Source organism: Pelobates fuscus, chromosome 4 (genome assembly GCF_036172605.1).
Source record: "Pelobates fuscus isolate aPelFus1 chromosome 4, aPelFus1.pri, whole genome shotgun sequence".
NCBI classification, from domain to species: domain Eukaryota; kingdom Metazoa; phylum Chordata; class Amphibia; order Anura; family Pelobatidae; genus Pelobates; species Pelobates fuscus.
In genome coordinates, this window is record NC_086320.1 from 44,616,990 (window position 1) to 44,632,613 (window position 15,624).

The window sequence follows — 15,624 nt, forward strand, 5'->3', positions numbered from 1 at the left end:
TGGTCTCTGTGGACGGTGAACAGTCTCTATTCTGCTCTGTGTCAGTGTGTATCATGGTCTCTGTGGACAGGGAACAGTCTCTATTCTGCTCTGTGTCAGTGTGTATCAGGGGTTTTGAGGACAGGTGTCAATCCATATCTGCCAAGTGACCCTATGTAGGGGGAACAGTCTCTTTTCTGCTCTGTGTCAGTGTGTATCAGGGATCATTAGGATAGGTGTCAATCCATATCTGCCAAGTGACCCTATGTAGGGGGAACAGTCCCTATTCTGCTCTGTGTCAGTGTGTATCAGGGGTTTTGAGGACAGGTGTCAATCCATATCTGCCATGTGACCCTATGTAGGGGGAACAGTCTCTATTCTGCTCTGTGTCAGTGTTTATCAGGGATCATTAGGATAGGTGTCAATCCATATCTGCCAAGTGACCCTATGTAGGGGGAACAGTCCCTATTCTGCTCTGTGTCAGTGTGTATCAGGGATTTGACTATCTTTATTCAGATTGAAAAATTACAATTCCAGGAAAAATTTAACAAACATTTACAAGAACATGTTATTCACATCATAGAAACAACGTAAACCTCTTTAAAGCCACAAACTTAAGACAAAAAATACGTACACACAATGTGTAAGGGTTTGAAAGAATATTCTGAATCCTTACACGTTTACTTTATCGTTTGTTTGATTTTTGTGAACCATATATAAACTACAAGCAGAGTGAAAACTATAAAAACTCAAGTGGCCATGCTGATCAAATTAAATAGTATGCTTTACACAGCGTATAAGGGTGATGTCACAGCACAACGGGAATCTAACAGGGGAAGAGGTGAAAGTCATCCTCCCCCTCCCATGACCCCGCCATATCTGCCAAGTGACCCTATGTAGGGGTAACAGTCTCTATTCTGCTCTGTGTCAGTGTGTATCATGGTCTCTGAGGACGGGGAACAGTCTCTATTCTGCTCTGTGTCAGTGTGTATCAGGGCAGGGCTTTGAGGACAGGTGTCAATGTTAGGTGATTTCTGCCCTTTATGGATTAAAAGCAGACTCTGCATCAACTGTGCAATTTTCCATGGGAGTTTTGCCATGGATCCCCCTCCGGCATGCCACAGTCCAGTCCCCTTGAAACAACTTTTCCATCACTTTTGTGGCCAGAAAGAGTCCCTGTTGGTTTTAAAATTCGCCTGCCCATTGAAGTCAATGGCGGTTCGCGCGGTTCGCCGGTTCGCGAACATTTGCGGAAGTTCGCGTTCGCCGTTCGCGAACCGAAAATTTCGGGTTCGCGACAACACTATTTGTAGGTTTATTTTCTAGTACTGAAGAACATAGTGACTTCTTAAGTAAATAATAATTTATTTGGGTATTTATATCTGGTACATTTGTCACTTTAAATCATGTATGTAGAATCTGCAAATTATTTAAAGAAGTCGAGATTTTCATTAAATAATTACTAATTGTATGATGTCTATTTGATACTTCTTTTACTTCTGGTTAATCGGATAATCTTTGACAGTTAATAACGTCATGTTTTTTTTTTAGCAGATACATAGTACGATCTTGCCACTTATTTTGAACTTTAAATGGCATGTCATTTCCCCTGGAGACTTCCAGAGGGAGTATACAATTTTTACATACATCTGGTGGAGCGCACAAGTGGAACGCATGGAAGTAATGAACGGACATCACTTCCGCTTATGGTCTACAATAAAGTAAATACACAGTAATCGGGAAAAACTCTGAAGGATCACAGGTGCTACGGATAGAACAGATGAAGAATCCGGACCAAATGGATCCCCAGGGACGGAAGACGCCCACGAAACCACCAATTGGACGCAAGGATTAGCCCTATTTAAAGGTACCTTGGGGTGGGTGTGGTTAAGCTGCTTTCTTTCACCTTTGCATGTTTGTAATTTTATATTGATTTTGAGTCCCAGAGGAAGTCCCCAGTCATTGGGACGAAATGCGTAGAACCAAAATTGTTGGGGTTTTTTAAACATTTTATAGGTGATAATCACCTTTTTATTTGCAATAAAGCTGCTGAATTTTCCAATCTTTATCTGGAGTCCTGATTTCAAGTGAGCTACACATACCATAGAGTGGGATTCACAGCCACCCACCATCATCGTGGGAGGCACCCCTGAGCACAACTAATAAAGGGCAGAGTATATCTTAAGTATAGTGTGCCTTCTCTGGAATCTAGTAGTATCTGACTGAGACTGATGGGAATCTAGTCCAGACTCTCCCCTCCATTCTGTCCTCCCCTCTCTCCCTGTCTTGCATAGCTCATTGGTAAACTGAGAGGAGGGGACTTACTATGGGTCACTACTGCTTATGTTTTGAGTTTAATGCATAAAAATATATTTCTGTAAATAAATTGGTGCCACAGAAATGTCAAAAGTTTGTAGTAATAACTATTAATGCATTCAAATGAAAGAAATAATTTACACAAGAAAATTAGATGAATACATGAGTAAAAAAATAGCTCAATCACGTTAAAGACAACAAAGTATTGAACAATGGACACATTACTAATGAACCAATTAATTCTACTAATGAACCACATGGAATGAGAGAAAGGAAACAAAAATATGGCCCAATGGAGACAAACAAATGTATGCTTGCAAAAATGGGAAAAGGAACCACACTTGATTAATAACTCGATTAATTAAATACAGGGTGCTTAGCTGAAACAAGGGCCAGCACAAGCCCAGAAGGTAATAATTACCAGTATTAGAAAAAGGGTCCAGGCACTCCAATGTCATCAGGCACCTTTATTGGAACATGTGGAACACTTCAACGTTTCAACTCCCAATGGAGTCTTTGTCAAGCCAAAAAGGTGCCTGAAGACATTGGAGGTCCTTGACCCTTTTTCTAATAGTGAACAAATGTATACTGTCAGGTGTTAGCCTAGCTGACAGTCAAAAAAAAATAAATATCCAGGCACTCAAGTGTTAAAGCCGCAGGCAGATTTTAATGGAACAAGGAGAGCAGCAACGTTTCAACCTTCACAGAGGTCTTTGTCAAGCTAACACCACAAACCAAACATAAGTGCATATATAGCAAAAAAAAGAGTAATTAACACAAATTAATAAATACAAAACAGTACAAATCATGCATAATATATCAATAGATCTACCATATTAGGTAATCTATAACTTACCCCTATGTGCCAAAGGAAGGAGAGGCCAAAATAGAGAAAATAAAAACTAAAAGTTAAATAAATAAAAAAATTGCAATGTATAAATGCGTGTCAGAGCACAAAAAGATCATTTCCAGTTAGTTGGCACGCAGAGGGGCTTCTGGAATGCAAAGGGACCAGCCCTTCTATGGATCCATATGAGTACCAAATCAAAAGTCAGTTTGTGCGTCCAAACACACAAACAGACATGCGCACGAACGGGCTATAGGCCAATGAGGATAACTAGCCGTTTGTATGCTACAGCACACGAACGGCCCCTCACAGAAAAGCCGCTTATGAGCACGAATGGCATACCCGTGCGCAAATATTGCAAATATTGGTGACGTGTAAGTGATATAGAACTTTGCACTCACAATCAAAATAGACTGCAGTTTTCATCTAAAAAAATGTCAGGAACAAAACTGAATATTTTTATTTTTATAAATCCAACTGCTAACTTAACCAATTTAACCAACACGAAGATGTGAGAAAATAAAGAATTTAAGGTAAAACAAATGCAGTGCTTTTAAAAGAGAATCCACTGAGCATTAAAAGAGATACCATCCTGCAGAAAGTAATATCTTTTTAAATACATGTACCATCACCCTGGGAAGATGTCATAAGATTGTTTGGAACAGATCCCAGATGATGGAAGAAAACAGTAGAATAGAGATTAAAGTCTCTTCATTCAAAGGATTCCATCTAATAAAAAAGCTTTTAAGTGCAAATAGACTTTCAAAATCAAGTACAAGTAGCAATTACAGTAGGTGGAGCTGTTGTAAGGGTGTAAAATAGAATGTAGTTTATTAAGTGTCTGGTTTCGATTCTCTATTAGTCTGCACTAATCCATGTTGTTTCTGAATACCAGTAATGTTCAAAGTCCTGTATTGATTTGTATCTTGCAAAAGTTATTTTTCCCATTATACCTAAAACTGATCTTTTTAATAAACTATGTTAATTACACAATTTTACCAAAGTATACAATAAGTGGTTTATTTTCCACGTTTTAGATTTCACAGCAATAAAGGTTTATCTTAAATAATAATTATAGAATTCATTTATTTAATGTTAGGTCATAGTAGATAATGGAGGGGAGAGCTTGCAAAGGCTGCAGACTGTTTTTCATATTGACGCAATACACCATTTTGTGGGGGGTGGTATATATACAAAATTTATTTAAAAAAAAATAAAACTTGTCAATGGAATTTTCCTTTAGTGTATATAAATTGTGGTTGAGAGTAAAATATGAATATGAATCTGTTAATTAATATTCAATATTTAAGATATACCTTAAGTTATAACATTTTTATTGTTTATATCTCTTGGTATATGAATATGTAGATTGAAAATACACACACATCTGTAATATTAAATATCAATTTACTACAATAAATTATAGCAAGTACCAGGCTATAACAAATGATAGCAGTTGGAATGAATTACATTATAAAACAGAAAGTCAACAAACATTTTAGATGAAGTCTGTCTTCTATTAAAATTTCGGGATACGACCATGGGCCACACTGGACCCTAGGTCAACGGTAAGAGGGCACTAGCTCCAGCGCAGTTCCGGGACAGAGGAGACGACTCATCACCGCAACGCCATATGATCCCCAGCAAGCACCTGGATGGGGGGCGCCTGATAACAGGGTCAGAAGGCCTACTGCACCGACGAGTGCACATAAGCAGAGCGTTGGCCCCACAACAAGGAGGGAGCACCACTGCCGCTCCAAACTGCCCTACTGCCCCAAACCCACACACACTGAAGGGAAGTACCCAGTCCAGACAAGGTATCGGCTGACTCTACAGGGAACGAGTATTAACGCAAGGCAAGGGACCCAATGCCAACCGTCTCCAATATGCCTCCAGTGAACACTTGCAACCAATTTACTTTACCAGATGACTTTTGATTTCTCTTCACCATTTTATGTTATCATATTAGCTCGCACAGGAGACCACTGGGGGGTCTCACTCACTCATGGTTCACTTCGTTTAATGTGTTAAATCTTTGTTTCTAATTACATTCTTCCTGTAACCAGACAGTGCAGTGATACTAGAGCATGCTTACCATAATGTATGGGTAACTGACGGTGATACACTCTTTATATATCCTAGACAAGTTAGTTAAACCTGAGGTTATGCTAGTAGCCATACAAAGTACCGTATATACTCGAGTATAAGCCGAGTTTTTCAGCACATTTTTTGTGCTGAAAAACCCCAACTCGGCTTATACTCGAGTCAGAGTCTGTATTATGGCAATTTGCATTGCCATAATACAGACTGGGGGGAGAGGGGTGCTGGCAGAGCTGTACTTACCCTTCCTGCAGCTCCTGTCAGCTCTCTCCTCCTCCGCGCCGTCCATTCAGCACCTCGGTCAGCTCCCAGTGTAAGTCTCGCGAGAGCCGCGGCTCTCGCGAGACTTACACTGGGAGCTGACAGAGGGAGCTGCACAGACCGCGCGGAGGAGAAGAGAGCTGAAAGGAGCTGCAGGAAGGGTAAGTACAGCTCTGTCAGCGTGAGGAATGCCGTTGGGGTACCTCACGCGTGCTGTTAATTTTCTTTGCACTGCAAAAATAAAAAAATTCAAAAATAAAAAAAATTGGGATACGTTTTTCAAATGATTTAATATTTTGGATAAACTTCTAAAATAGTTTAATTACTTGTAAAATATTTTAATATTTTGTTAAAAACATAATTAACAGTTTATCAAAAAATACTAAATCATTTGAAATGCTTTCCCAAGAATATTAAATGAATACCATTGTAGGATTTAAAAAAAAAAATAGCAAAAATTCTAAAGTAAATATTTTACATTCCATGTATTTTCCAAACTTTTTTCTAGGTACAAGAAAATATTATGGCAGATAAACTACATAAGCTAGTAATTTACTGGTTACAAAACAGAAACAAGAAAAAACTAAGTTTTCTTATACGTGTGAACTAAGGCGCTTAATTAATCTAAAACAATATCTTACTGGTTTAACCCCTTAAGGACACATGACGTGTGTGACACGTCATGATTCCATTTTATTCCAGAAGTTTGGTCCTTAAGGGGTTAAAGCAGCTATGGCACTCTTAGGGTCCTCCTATTAACCCAGAAATGTGAATAGACACCACTTAGTGTGAAAATTGGGTTTAGATGGTAATCCCCTTAATATACACACGGTGGAATACTGCAGTGCTAGAAAAAAGGATTACCCATACAATATGGGATGTTTCTCATATGTAGCCGGAAGAGACAAAAAAAAATAGAGAAATATGTGTAGTAACAAAAAAATTGAGAAATATGTTATAGTAATTTACTGGTAAGTAGTCTATTGTACAATGAAGCAAGAAGGTTCCGTTTTTTTATTAATCAAATTGATTGATGTATGAAACACACAAATCATTCAAATATAGTCAAATACTTATTCATATAAAATTAATCATATGAAAAACATATGAAAATTGTATATGACCTTTAAATTAAATTAACATTATTTAGGTGAAATAATTGTTTTTTTAAAGATAGTATCTCAAAATAATCAATTTTTTCTTGAAACAACAGACTTAGAAAATGCATTATATGTATAAAAAAATCAATAATATAAATATTGTTACAATATGAAAATCATGAAGTAATATAGATTTTTTTGTGGTTTCACGTATTCAAAGTATTGATAATTATCTGAGAAACCTATAGTAAAAATCAAATCTACTTGAAACTAATCAACAACTTGAATAAACAAATTGAAATGAGTGATATCTTGTCCTTTGTACTGTTCTATTAAAGAACAGGTTATTTTGTCTACGGCTGAGGAAACGGTTCTTTGCAGTAAAAACAATAAAGATATGTAATTCTCTGACCTGAGATTGTTTTATCATAGTTATCATGAAGTTTTACATTTGCTTATGCTTCTTTGGAAAAACAGAATATTCCAGTATACAATACTTGAAAGGACACTATAGGCACCCAGATCACTTCAGCTAATTGCAGTGGTCTAAGTGCAATTTCCCTTTGCACTTAGTGCTGCAATGTATAACATTGCAATGTATACATTGCAGTTCTAAGTCTACCTCCAGTGGCTGTCTACCAGACAGCTAGAGGGCTTCCTGGATTGAAATGAACCTTTGGTCTGGTATCTGATGCTGGATGTCCTCACACTTTGAATGAGGACATCCAGCATCAGATTTTTCCCCTGAGGAAAGCATTGAGGAGATCTAATGTGTGGGCGGGCCTTTGCCACACATGCGCATTAGAGTCAGCTCTTCATGGGACATCGGAGGTGGCGGAGCACTGACCCGGCACTGAGGGGCATTGGCTCTGGGCTAATGTAAGTAAATAAAGGGTTTCTAACCCTTTATTTACCGGGGAGGGGGCGTGAGGGAGGGAGAAGGAAAAGGGAGCAAAAGTGCCAGAAATACCGCTTTTTATTCCTGGCACTATAGAATCCCTTTAATATGTAGGTAAGCCGTTTATTGATCCAAGGAGAAATCTAATTGGCATTTTGGATTTTTTTTTTCTGTCTGTCAATTAACATCATGAAAACATCTATAGTATGTTTGAGGTGTGAATATTGATTATGGTATAAATTATATTAAATGTATTGTTTATTTAAAGTACGGTAGTCAAATATAGGGAAAAAAATATTTTTGATATTTGTTATTTTTGCTGCTTTATAAATATGCATGTTTTGACTTTTTTATTATAATATACAATTTTTAATTATTGTTCATTATTTTTAACAATATATTTTTAACCCCTTAAGGACAGAGCTTCGGAAGCTTGTCTTTCACTTTGTGACAACGGCATTTTTTGCATTTTTTGCTGTTTGCGTTCAACTGCAATTTGCATTTGACTAATTTATTGCACCGACGCATATTATATACCGTTTTTTAAAAGACAGAAAGGGCTTTCATTTGATGTAACATATATATATATATATATACATGCTTATTTATTATAAAAAAAATACAGAAAAATGCAAAAAAAATGAAAAATTTAGATTTTTTTTACAGTTTTTGCAATAATAATGTGTGCCTAATTAGTGCAGGTTAAGGAAAGTAATTAAAAATAAATTCATTTAGTTGTTCTGATTTACAGAATATATAATGTGTCTGGGATTTTAAGTATTTTTTGGTAGTTACAGGTCACAAAGCACAAGGAGTAAAATAAACTTTTAATATGGAGCGATTTTAGAATTTGGTATGTTTGTCTTGTAAGCTTTATAGCCATAAAAGAAAACAAAATTGCCACACAAAAGTATATATTTATATAAAGTAGACACCACAGGCTATTTACCTAAGGTTGTTTTGACACTTTCTACGTAGCCATTTTACCGCCAACCTCTGCTAAATATTGGAGTAAAATTGTGTTTTTTGGGGGTTTTCGCACACAAACTTATAACAAAGAACTTCTCATGTGTATTTTGTAAAGTTGGTGTGTGCTATTCCTGTACAAAGTTTTATTATGTGTTCAGTTACTTCTGCTGAGTACAACGGTACCCCCATTGTATGTCTTTGGCACTATTTCGTGAAGCTACAGTGCCATATAGGAGACCTGTCGTTTTCAGTATTCACAGTAGAATTTTGAGAGACGGATTTAATGAGCCTATGCTTCCATTTGGGGTATTATAACAGTTTGACTGTTCAAAAAAACCCCACAAAGGCCTACCATTTGTAAAAGTAGACACCCCAGGGTATCTCATAAGGTGCATATTGTGCCTTAACATGCCCCCATTTTTTTACCATTACATGCCAAAGTATGTGTTAAAAAATAATTTTGTGCATTTTTTACATACGGATTGCATTTTTGCTGGGCATTTTGTATATTTCATATGTGCCACTAAGTTCAAACCCCCCAAATTATGCTCAGCTAAGTCTTCTAAATAAAAGGACACCCCCATTGTATGTTTATGGCACTATTTCGTGAAGCTACAGTGCCATACAGGAGACCTGTCCTTTTCAGTATTCACAGTAGAATTTTGAGAGACGGATTTAATGAGCCTATGCTTCCATTTGGGTTATTATAACAGTTTGACTGTTCAAAAAAACCCCACATAGGCCTACCATTTGTAAAAGTAGACACCCCAGGGTATCTCATAAGGTGCATATTGTGCCTTAACATGCCCCCATTTTTTTACCATTACATGCCAAAGTATGTGGTAAAAAATAATTTTGTGCATTTTTTACATACGGATTGCATTTTTGCTGGGCATTTTGTATATTTCATATGTGCCACTAAGTTCAAACCCCCCAAATTATGCTCAGCTAAGTCTTCTGAGTAAAAGGACACCCCCATTGTATGTCTATGGCACTATTTCGTGAAGCTACAGTGCCATATAGGAGACCAAGCCATATCAGTTTTTACCGAACTTTGAATTTTGACGCCGGGCCTAAGTGCAATTTCCAAGCATCTTCGCAGGTTTTAAATTCAAACTACCCCACAAAGGCCTACCATTTCTTAAAGTAGACACCCCGGGGTATTTCAAAAGGCATATTTTGAACCTTAGCGTGGGATCATTTTTTCCGCTAGCGTGTACCAGGTGTAGTGGTAATAAGCGTTTTTTTCTGCCTTTTTGACACACAAAGTGAGTTTGCACAGTATATTTTGCAAACCATATGTGTACTACCACTGTATAATACTTCATATGTTGCTCAGCTATGTCTGCTGAGTACAAAAATACCCCCTTATGTACCTTTGCCAGGTATATGTGGACATCGGAGGGGCACATTTGGGACACAGCCATTCCATTTTTTTTTCCAACTTTAAATTTTTACGCTGTGCCCATGTCCCATTTTAGAGTATTTTACCAGGCTATATAATCCAAATACCCCATAAAGCCATACAATTTCTTAAAGAAGACATCCCAGGGTATTTCAAAAGGCATATTTTGAACCTTAGCGTGGGATCATTTTTCCGCTAGCTTGTACCAGGTGTAGTGGTAATGAGCGTTATTAAATGTATTTTTTTACTTTTTAAAACTTTTTTTACTTTTTAAAACTATTTTTTAAACTTTTGTTTTGCTTATTAATTTTTTTTAAAGTTTCCTAAACTTTCGTAAAACTTTTTTTTACAGATTTAACATTTTTCTAAGCTTTTTTTTTACGTTAACCCCTAACTAGCAGTAAGCAGCACTAACAGTAAATTCCCCATTTTCCCATAACTCCCACCCACCCCAGCTAGCAAAATATTTAATTATACAATATTTAAATTAGTTAATTAAATAAATTTAACCCCTGAGGGTTAAAAAATAAATAAAAGTTAATCGTCAGGGGTTAAAAAAAATTAGATCACAGTATAATACTGTGATCTGTATTTTGATCACTGTAGGCAGTGATCGACTGGCAGGGAAGGGCTTAATTTTTATTTGGACTGTGTAAAGGGTTTATTTTTTTACATTTTTTACTTAAACGTTATTAAAACTTTTTTTTTACTTAATTTTTTTAACTTTTTAAAGCTTATTTTTAAACTTTTTTTTAATGTTAACCCCTAGTTAGCCTAATACTAAATCCCCCAATTCCCCACTAACTTCCACCCTCCCCAGCTAGCTAAATTCATAACTTTAAAATATTTAGATTAATTAATTAAATAAATGTAACCCCTGAGGGTTAAAAAAAAATAATAATTAACCCTCAGGGGTTAAAAAAAAAAATCAGATCATAGTAAAATGTAATCCCTGCCAATTGATCACTGTAGTCAGTGATCAATTGGCAGGGAAGAGGTAAATTTTTTTATTAAAATGGGTAAAGGGGGGTTAAAGGGGGATGGGATTTTAATTAAACTTTATTGTTTTGTCACCAGGGGGCAGGATCAACACTGATCCGTCTCCCTGCACTTCACACTGAACCCGGAAGTGCAGGGAGGCGGAGGTGAGTATAGAGAGCACATGTGCCCGCTCTGGCATGCTGTCAGAGCGGGCACATGTACTGGGACAGCCGGATCCGGTGCTCCCGGTCTGCCTCTAATGCAGAGGCAGACCGGAGCACCATTAACCCCACGATCGCCACGATTGCTGCGATCTGGGGTTAATTTTAACGGGTGACGGACGAGGTCTGTCACTCGTCGTTAAGGCAATCCCCTGAGTGACGGACCTCGTCCGTCACTCGTCGTTAAGGGGTTAAAACTTTATCTTGTTTATAAACATGATTCAGGAGATAATAAATCACTAATTCACTAGATGATATAAAGATGTCAATACTTTGTGCTTATTTTGGTTCAAACTCATAATTAAGAAAAACAGTATTATTTGTGATTTCATTTTCATTTGTACAGTATGCCAATTAGTAACAATACAAATAATGTATTAAAATGTTCTATTAAACTTTAAATTTCCCAGAACCTGAATAAAATGTTTTCAGATCTACAACATACATTTTTGTAAAAAAATAAAATAAAAATAACAATACTGCTTATATTTCTAAAAAGAAGCACAGATTGCGACAGGAGCATTTTCTTCTCTAATGACAATAAAATGGTTGGCAATAGTAAAAAACATTTATAAATGTAACACTTCATTTAATAATTTATCCAAATCCTTCATTGTACTGTGTTATGAAAAAGAAATAAAACAAATCATAAAGTCATCATATAGCGTGAGAGCAATGAAGATGGCTATAGGGATGAATTGTAGTTTAGAATTTATTGAGCCTTCGTCAGATGCTCTGGCACTTTTTCCTCATTATTAATAAAATGTTTATTTTTTTTCAAATAACTGTGTTTCAAAACCATTACAAGCTGATCATAAAATTCACAAATGTGTTAAAGTTCACAGCTGAAGGGCAACGCATTTTAACAAATAACATTTGGTCTATTTGTCAACTCCAACTTTCACAGATGCTGCGGTCCGTTGAATTGTCCTTTGAATCACACAATGCTTATACTACATTGTTATGCATAAGAGGTTTCGAAACAGGCTATCTCAATGCTTCAGAATCTAGTCTAAATTGCTCACCAAGTAAAAGAATCTACTGACCATGACACCAGACCATTTACATTCTGTTACATATTATTCAGCTAAATGTATTTATTTGCATTTGGCTTTGAATAAGCACATATTGTAAATGATTTGAATTCAATCAATTCATTAACAGAGACATGTGCATTCCATATCTATCGAGTGCCTAATGAATCGTGAGATTCTATTCAGCACAGTTTTGAACATAAAATGATATAAAATTACCAAAAAATCTACCATTATAAAATATAATTCTCTTCTTCCTGGTCAATTGAATTGTAATTGCATATTCATGTCTCATCTTAATATACATGTATTTTGTGGGGATATTCACAGAAAGGTTATTCCATAAAGTGTGATTTGTCACAAGATCTAACAGAATTCTGTGTGAAATTCAAATTTTAGGTTAAAATAGCAGAACTAAAACGTCACGGGAGAATTTTTAAAATGCGTAATTTTTGCATAATATTTCAAAATCATTTGAATTCACTAGAAATAAATGCCAATTTTAGTGAATATCTACATTAGAAATTATTTTACTTGATTTCTAACTTTATTATGAAAATAATATAATCTCAGAATATACATTACAGTAATATACGTAATTAACATACAGCAGAATTGCAGCTGTGTGATAATTGCTTAGCCACCTGTTTTTTTGTCTCTAGGCAGCTAAGCTGCCATGCTTATTTACACTTAATGGATATTCTCAAAATGGTGCTGCTTTGCACTACTCAGGCATATCTAAGATTCAACTCTGACAGGGTTATTTGTAGAAGTTATAATTTAGGGTGAATTCAAAGTGAATTTCAAATTTGACGCTAATCTACCAAAGTGGAAGAACAGCTGACTTAGAGATTTTTACTAGTGATGTCGCGAACACAACATTTTCGGGTCGCAAACGGCGGACGTGAACTTCCGCAAACGTTCGGGAACCGGCGAACCGGGCGGACCGCCATTGACTTCAATGGGCAGGCGAATTTTAAAACCCACAGGGACTCTTTCTGGTCACAAAAGTGATGGAAAAGTTGTTTCAAGGGGACTAACACCTGGACTGTGGCATGCCGGAGGGGGATCCATGGCAAAACTCTGATGGAAAATTACACAGTTGATGTAGAGTCTGGTTTTAATCCATAAAGGGCATAAATCACCTAACATTCCTAAATCACAATGGATATGGATTGACACCTGACATATGACATATTGACACCTTGACATGTGGATTGACACCTGTCCTCAGAGACCCTGATACACACTGACACAGAGCAGAATAGGGACTGTTCCCCCTACATAGGGTCACTTGGCAGATATGGATTGACACCTATCCTAAGGATCCCTGATACACACTGACACAGAGCAGAATAGAGACTGTTCCCCCTACATAGGGTCACTTGGCAGGTATGGATTGACACCTGTCCTCAGAGACCATGATAAACACTGACACAGAGCAGAATAGGGACTGTTCCCCCTACATAGGGTCACTTGGCAGATATGGATTGACACCTGTCCTCAGAGATCATGATACACACTGACACAGAGCAGAATAGAGACTGTTCCCCCTACATAGGGTCACTTGGCAGATATGGATTGACACCTGTCCTCAGAGACCATGATACACACTAACACAGAGCAGAATAGAGACTGTTCCCCCTACATAGGGTCACTTGGCAGATATGGATTGACACCTGTCCTCAGAGACCATGATACACACTGACACAGAGCACAATAGAGACTGTTCCCCCTACATAGGGTCACTTGGCAGATATGGATTGACACCTGTCCTCAGAGACCATTATACACACTGACACAGAGCAGAATAGAGACTGTTCCCCCTACATAGGGTCACTTGGCAGATATGGATTGATACCTGTCCTCAGAGACCATGATACACACTGACACAGAGCAGAATAGGGACTGTTCCCCCTACATAGGGTCACTTGGCAGATATGGATTGACACCTGTCCTCAGAGATCATGATACACACTGACACAGAGCAGAATAGAGACTGTTCCCCCTACATAGGGTCACTTGGCAGATATGGATTGACACCTGTCCTCAGAGCCCCTGATACACATTGACACAGAGCAGAATAGGGACTGTTCCCCCTACATAGGGTCACTTGGCAGGTATGGATTGACACCTATCCTAAGGATCCCTGATACACACTGACACAGAGCAGAATAGGGACTGTTCCCCCTACATAGGGTCACTTGGCAGATATGGATTGACACCTGTCCTCAGAGACCTAATTGTGTAATAATGGTAATACTATTACCTATTATATAATATTGGCAGGGGCAAGGAAATTCCCTCTAAATAGATGGGTATAGGCAGAGAGTATGGAGACCGGAGTGATAAAGTGTCAATAAGGTGATATAAAGTTAAATGTATCACAGACACACAGCCACCCTTTCTCTTAGCTAGTTTCCAGAAATGCTGGATAGGTAGAAGGGCTATAAAGACTCAGAGAGGTCTAAGAAGAATCCTCTAAACTAGCCCTAATCTCCTTAAACACCTTCAAGGGTGTTCTAAGCTAAAGCTCAATCTAAACGTTTAGATGACTGCCTGATTTCCCATCACAGATGCTGGCTAGGAATAACAGTGTACAAGACAAAGAGTGGGTCTAAGTGCCCCTAGTGCAGTAAAGTGTCCCTAGTGAAGTGAAATAGAGAATAACGAGCTGGCACCCAAGAGAATAACGAGCTGGCGCCCTATCAGGGGACTTGTATATGGCATCGATTTTAGGAACCGGGAGATGGAAAAAGATGCTTGGTCGGTCCTCCTACTTCAAATTTGAGGCACTGCGCGTGCAATCTAATGTGCCACCAGATAGGAGTGGTGTGTTAAGTAGTACTATTCCTATCAGTTTAATCCCTGTTATGTGCCTTTTTTTTTGGTTTGGTTTTTGAAGCCACAGTGCAGCACCAGAGGGCCGAAAAATTAGGCATGTACACATGCCTGAAAAATTAGTTATTGTTGCAGCCGCTGCTGCAGCAGCGGCCATAAAAATTGATGTTTGTTTCCCAGGCAGAAAGTGCCCTAAAACATTGCGGCTTGAACCCTAGTTGGTGGCGGATAAGTCACGCAAGTCAACCGGCATTCAAAGCTAAAATACAGCAGCGTGTGGACCATTTTTAGCCCAAGGCAGCTCATCTCATCAGGCCTTTTTTAGTCGAATGTATCGCCCACTGTCAGTCCCTTCGGGATCCATCCCTCATTCATCTTAATAAAGGTGAGGTAATCTAGACTTTTTTGACCTAGGCGACTTCTCTTCTCAGTGACAATACCTCCTGCTGCACTGAAGGTCCTTTCTGAAAGGACACTTGAAGCGGGGCAGGCCAGAAGTTCTATCGCAAATTGGGATAGCTCAGGCCACAGGTCAAGCCTGCACACCCAGTAGTCAAGGGGTTCATCGCTCCTCAGAGTGTCGATATCTGCAGTTAAGGCGAGTTAGTCTGCTACCTGTCGGTCGAGTCGTTCTCTGAGGGTGGATCCCAAAGGGCTGTGGCAATGCATAGG